The sequence below is a fragment of the Neovison vison genome, chromosome 2, assembly GCF_020171115.1.
Source record: "Neovison vison isolate M4711 chromosome 2, ASM_NN_V1, whole genome shotgun sequence".
In the NCBI taxonomy this organism is placed as follows: domain Eukaryota; kingdom Metazoa; phylum Chordata; class Mammalia; order Carnivora; family Mustelidae; genus Neogale; species Neogale vison.
The window spans coordinates 84,718,899-84,725,227 of record NC_058092.1 but is presented as its reverse complement, the minus strand read 5'-3'; the positions used below and the strand labels follow the sequence as shown (position 1 = coordinate 84,725,227).

The 6,329-nt window shown below is 35.8% G+C and overlaps 1 non-coding gene across 1 annotated transcript; it reads left to right on the top strand.

The window, feature by feature from the left end:
• Nucleotides 1–1,689: 1,689 nt before the first annotated feature.
• Nucleotides 1,690–1,791, top strand: LOC122901581. Its single transcript, XR_006383578.1, has one exon. It is a non-coding gene; the product is annotated as a U6 spliceosomal RNA (small nuclear RNA).
• Nucleotides 1,792–6,329: the final 4,538 nt, after the last annotated feature.

Here is a 6,329-nt window from a genome sequence, read left to right as displayed (position 1 = left end):
AGTGAAAGGCTACCATTTCCAAGGCAGGAAAAAGAAGACTTCTTACCAACAGGGAAAATCTACAAGATAATTTATAAATCACAAGGAAGAAAATTTAAGTTCTTAGAATGAATCCTCTGTCCAGTAGTAAAAGGCAAAACAAAACAAATGAAAGAGATTATCACAGTCAGGAGAGCTTTAACAGTAATTTATCCCAAGAGCTCCAAATATTCAAAATATTTGGTTCCCAGAGACTAGAAACTAAAAGGAATAGAAAGAGGACTATAAGAGTTTCATGGTCATCACACTTTGTAGTGCTGACTTTTCAAATTGCTTTAATTTTTTTATTACAGAAAGGCTCAGTGGGAAGGGGATTGGTTGCTGAGTCTGGAGAAATATAAGGCATGACTTTGGAAAAATCATTTATGCACCCTTTGCCTCTATTGCCTGAGAGGTAAAACAGAGGGTTTTAATGTTCAGTGACTCAAATCTTTCTTTTGCTCCAGGATTCTGAGCCTCTTTATCATTCTAGTATTGGGGCTCCCAGTTCAATAACATAAAGAGGGAAGAGGCACCTCTTTCAAGCTAGGGTTGGTCCAGCAGGCTGAGCCTCCCCAGAGACTCCACATTTATGGTCCAGAAATGGAGAGAAGATGGCAAAATAATGACTGAAGCAGGAACTTTTAAAAGAATATAATACCTCAAACTCGACTTTGAAGACAGAGGAGCAAGGTGACATTATTGTAACTAATCCCTAGTTCCATATATCATTCTGTAGTTTAGATTCAAGAAAGACTCTTTAGATCCCAGCAAGAAAAATTAACCAAATTCTGAGAGAAACTATTCGTTACTGAGGACAGAATTGAAGCTTTACAGAGCTGATTGATTGGTTTGCCTGACATCTCATTTACTTTTGTGCACAATCATAACATCACGGTTTTTCAACACATTGCTGGTGTGTAAGCCATTAGTTTTCAACTAAACCAGGAAACCTGTTTGAAAAATGAGTGTAAGAAGAAACATTTCAGATTATATCATTTTTTTCTTGCGCAGTAGAGTAATATGGCTTCATATTTACCAAACGCAGTATCATGTCAGAGCCAAGAAAACTAACAAATTGTCATTTGACCATAAATTCTTCTTGAATGAAGGAATCCAGGTGGTCATAAATAAGCATTTTCCCAGGCTTTATTTCAAAATCAATAATGAAGTTTGAGATAAAGACTAAAACTACTAGATACCCTACCACCTACCTTAATTCAACATGTTTCAAGAGGCTGACATAAATAAATTTTATGAAATCTGCACATCTGTAGTACTCATTGCCTCCACTGGAAGTCAGGCCATGTCCTGTTATGAGATGAGAGAGGTTTCACAGAGTTGAAACAAAATTCGCTAACGTGTCAGGGAGCTCAGCTTTTCCTCTCAAGCATGCCTGGTTGGCAGTAAATTATTGGGTCCTTTGTCCCAACACAAGCATCCTTCATGACCACCATTCAGGCCTCAGAGTTGGTTTTCTTCCTGCAAAACGGTCTCAATATCCCTTTCCAGGAACTTCTCACATCAGGGAGTTGAAATCAGAATTAGAGTCTGGCCATCCCAGGTTAGGCAACTTCTTCTTGCTCCCTAGAGAAAGGAATAAAAGGTTACTGATAAATGCATGAAATTCATCATGAAAGTATATATGAATGGGTAGAAAATAATCTTCCTGTGTTCGCTTCAGCAGCACATATATTAAAAGTTCAACAATACAAAGATTTGCATGGCCCATACAAGAATGACCTGCAAATTCATGAAGCATTCCATATTTTGGGGTGGTACAGTCTTCCTTTATGGAATGAAAAGGTCACAGAAATAAAAAGCACAACACAGGGAATATAGTCAATGATACTGTAGTATCGTTGTATGGTGAAAAATGGGAGCTACATTTGTGGTGAGGATAACATAACATATAGAGAAGTTGAATCATTATATCGTACACCAGAAACTAATGTAATGTTGTGTGTCAACTATCCTCAAAAAGTTAAAAGAAAAGGAATCTTCTTAAATCCTCTCAATTTAGAACCCTCAATGGTTCTATGTTCTTACCCAGTCCTGCTCCTATGTAAATGAACTAATAAGTAATTTAAAGCTCCATCCCTGAGAAGCTGCTGAATCAAAAAGGGCATATTTAAACTTCATTGCTCCAAATCCTTACCACCCACCCCACCCCACCCCAACTGCTCCACTGACGGGGATACTGATTAGGTGAAACTACTGAGAGAGATTATATGGATATAATAACATTGATCTCAATGTCTAGATGAAATTTTAATCTCTTAAAAATATTTTCCATCTGAGGGGTTTGAAGTGGCGGGGGGGTGGGAGGTTGGGGTACCAGGTGGTGGGTATTATAGAGGGCACGGATTGCATGGAGCACTGGATGTGGTGAAAAAATAATGAATAACTGTTATGCTGAAAATAAATAAATTAATTAAAAATATTTTCCACTCAGGCTTGATCTCAACAGATCTCAACTCTTCAAATCAAAACAAGAACAAAATAACAATGTTTCATTCATGTATTGTCTTTTCCTATGTGGCAGTTAAAAAAAAATGATGGGAAATTCTTTGACACTGCTCCCATGGAGAAGTCTGCTTCGTGTCCTCTCTTCTTGAATGTGGGTAAACCAGTGACTCACTTGTGATTGTACATGACACAGGTGACATCCAAGGCTGGATCAGAAAATATAGCACAGCTTCGGTCTTGTTCACAGGTACTCTCATACTTTGGGCTTAGAAATGCCATCTAAGGAGTCCTATTACCCTCAGAGCATTATGCTGGGGAGACCATGTGGAGTCACGTTAGCCAAGAGCTCAGCAGCGGCTCAGCAAACAAGCCAGCAATTCACATGCACTTGAGTGAGCCGTATTGGACATTATGCCTTCAGATGATAGCAGTCCCAGCAACAGCCAACTGCAACCATGTGAGACTCCCCAAGCAAGAACTGCCTGACTTGCAAAAAAATTTTGAACCAGAAGAAATGGTTATTTTTTACGGAAAGTTTTGAGGTACTTGCCACGTGACATCGTAACCAGAAGACATTTTTTCCCAAAAAGATTTAAGGCAATTTACAAAGGTAGAAAAACAATAGGATGGCATATATTAAAATTTATTTTCATCATACCATGCTTTTCATTTTTGGATTTAATGTTCATATAACTTTTAAAAATGCAAACAAATATTTTACTTGTCACTAGGTATCAATAAAGTAATATATAGTATATAATGTAATTTACCAAGATGCACTTATTGTCTAATTTTTTTGCCTATTTATTAGATGACAAATACAAGGATATATTCTTTTAAAGTAAACCTTGATCTTCCTATGAATCTTTTATTTTAATTGGGTTAAAATTTACTTACAGTGATTTTATATACAAAATTTGATGAGGTATGACAAATGAGACATCTCCATAATAATAGGCCCACAAAGATATGGAATATTTCAACCACTCCAGAAAGTTGTCTGTGCAGTTTGTCCCCTCTTTTTGGACAAAGCCTACCCACCACAGGTAACCACTGTTTTGTCTATTATCATACAGATTGATTTTGTCTATTCTAGAACTTCTATAAGTAGACTCATCCTGTCCATATTACTATAGTTCACTAGTATGTGTTCTTAATAGAGGTGTCACCCACAAGGGAGTGAAAACTGGTTCTTGGTAATGGGTAAAAAAAATACTGGATATTACAATGGTGAATGACATCCTAAATTTCAACCTTACTTGACAAAAATCTTTATTTAAGATGTAGTTTCTCTCATTATGGAGAATTTTAATTTAACTGTCTTCTGAGAGAGGAGAACAATAATGAAACAATTATTGAAAAACACTGATCTATAGTAACCCATGAAGTCATATAGCAGGAGTCTTCCAAATTTGTTCTTTTGCAAGATTCTTTTGGCTATGCTAAGTCCTATTCATCTTCAAATAGAATTTAGAATCTCCTCAAATTCTATGGAAAATAATTTTGAGATTTTGTGTGGCATTACAGTGACTCTGTGAATCATCTGGGAGAATTGATATTGAAACGATATTGAGTCTTCTATTCCATGAATACAATCTTTCCATCTAAGTCTTCTCCAATTTCTCACAGCAATGTTTTGTAGTTTTCAACATAGAAGACTCGCATTTCTTTTGCCAAAGTTATCCTTATATATTCTACATTGTTAGGTAGTATTGGAAACGGTGTTCTTACATTTCATTTACTCATTGATTACTGCTAACATACAGGAAGAAAATACATTTTTGTAAATGATGAGTGTAGACTCATCGGTGTGTGTGTGTGTGTGTGTGTGTGTAATGCAGTTTATGATTGTTTATATAACCAACCATATTGCCTATAAATAAAGATAGCATTACTTATTTGTTTCCAATCTTTACAGCTGTATTTCTTTTTGGTGCCATGTTTCATTGGCTAGGAACCTCTAGTACAATGTTGAGTGAAAGTATATTGTTCCCAACTTTAGGGGGACTGCATTTTATAGTTCTTTGTTAAATATAACATTAATTATAGAGTATTTATGGATGACCTTTTTCAGATTAAGAAATTCCCTTCTATTCCTGGCTTGCTGAAAAATTTTTAAAAATCATGACTAGGTATAAAATCTTTCAAAATTCTTTTCCTGCATCTATTGAAATGATCATAAGATTTTTCTTATTTATTCTGTTAATATGAATTACACTGATTGGCTTTTTGAATGTAATCTAACCTTCTATTCCTGGAATAAACTTCACTTTTCATGATCTATCACCACTTATAAACTTTGATGAATTTAATTTGCTAATTAAGAAGTTTTGTATATATTTCTATGGGGAATATTAAAATAGCTAACTCATAAATTATTTAGAAATTAGTGTTTCAATTTCCAGATATTTAGGGGCTTTTTAGATATCATTGATTTTAATTTAATTCTGTTGAAGTCAGAAAACACATCTAGTAAGAATTAAATCATTTGAACTTTACTTAGACTTATTTTTTACTCCAACACATTATCTATCCTGGTACACATTCCATGTGCATTAAACAAGTTGGTTTTCTGCAGTTTGCTGCAATGTTCTACAAATATTAATTGGTCAAGTTGTTAAAGTCTTCTATGTCCTTACTGATTTTTTTTATCTACTTACTCTATTAGTTATTGTTAGAAGAGTATTAGGTATCCATTTGTACTTGTGATTTGTCTACTTTCAATTTGATCAGCTTTGTTTCATGTACTTTGAGGTTTTATTACTGGGTGTTCTGAAATCCCAGTCCCTCGGAACCAAAATTAGGGGTTGTCCTGGACTAATATCACCACCTCATGCCACACATCTGCCAACCCATATGAAGACGAAACAGAGGCTAGGTCAAAAAGATGAGCTTTTTTGGGAATAGCCAGCTTTAAGAATTTCCTGACCATTTTCTTACACCATACACAAAAATAAACTCGAAAAGGATAAAAAACCTCAACGTGAGGCAGGAATCCATCAGAATCCTAGAGGAGAACATAGGCAGTAACTTCTTCAACATTGGCCACAGCAAATTCTTTCAAGACAGGTCTCCAAAGGCAAAGGAAACAAAAGTGAAAATGAACTTTTGGGGCTTCATCAAGGTCAAAAGCTTCTGCACAGCAAAGGAAACAGTCAACAAAACAAAGAGGCAACCCTTGGAATGAGAGAAGATATTCACAAATGACACTACAGACAAAGGGCTGATATCCAAGATCTGTAAAGAACTCCTCCAACTCAACACACACAAAACAGATAATCACATCAAAAAATGGGCAGAAGACATGAACAGACACCTCTCCAAAGAAGACATCAAATAGCTATCAGACACATGAAAAAATATTCATCATCACTAGCTGTCAGGGAGATTCAAATCAAAACTGCCTTGAGATACCACTTTACACCAGTTAGAAAGGCCAAAATTAACAAGACAGTAAACTATGTGTTGGAGAGGCTGTGGAGAAAGGGGAACCCTCTTCCACTGTTGGTGGGAATGCAAGCTGGTGCAGCCACTTTGGAAAACCAGTGTGGAGATTCCTTAAGAAATTAAAAATAGAGCTATCTTATGACCCTAGCTCTAAAATAGGGTCTAAATTTTTAGGGTCTAAAATAGGGTCTAAAATTTTTAGCTCTAAAAATAGAGCTATCAAAAATACAGATGTAGTGAAAAGAAGGGCCATCTATACCCCAATGTTCATAGCAGCAATGGCCACAGTTGCCAAGCTGTGGATAAAGAAGATATGGTCCATATATACTATGGAGTATTATGTCTCCATCAGAAAGGATGAATATCCAACTTTTGTATCAACATGGACGGGACTG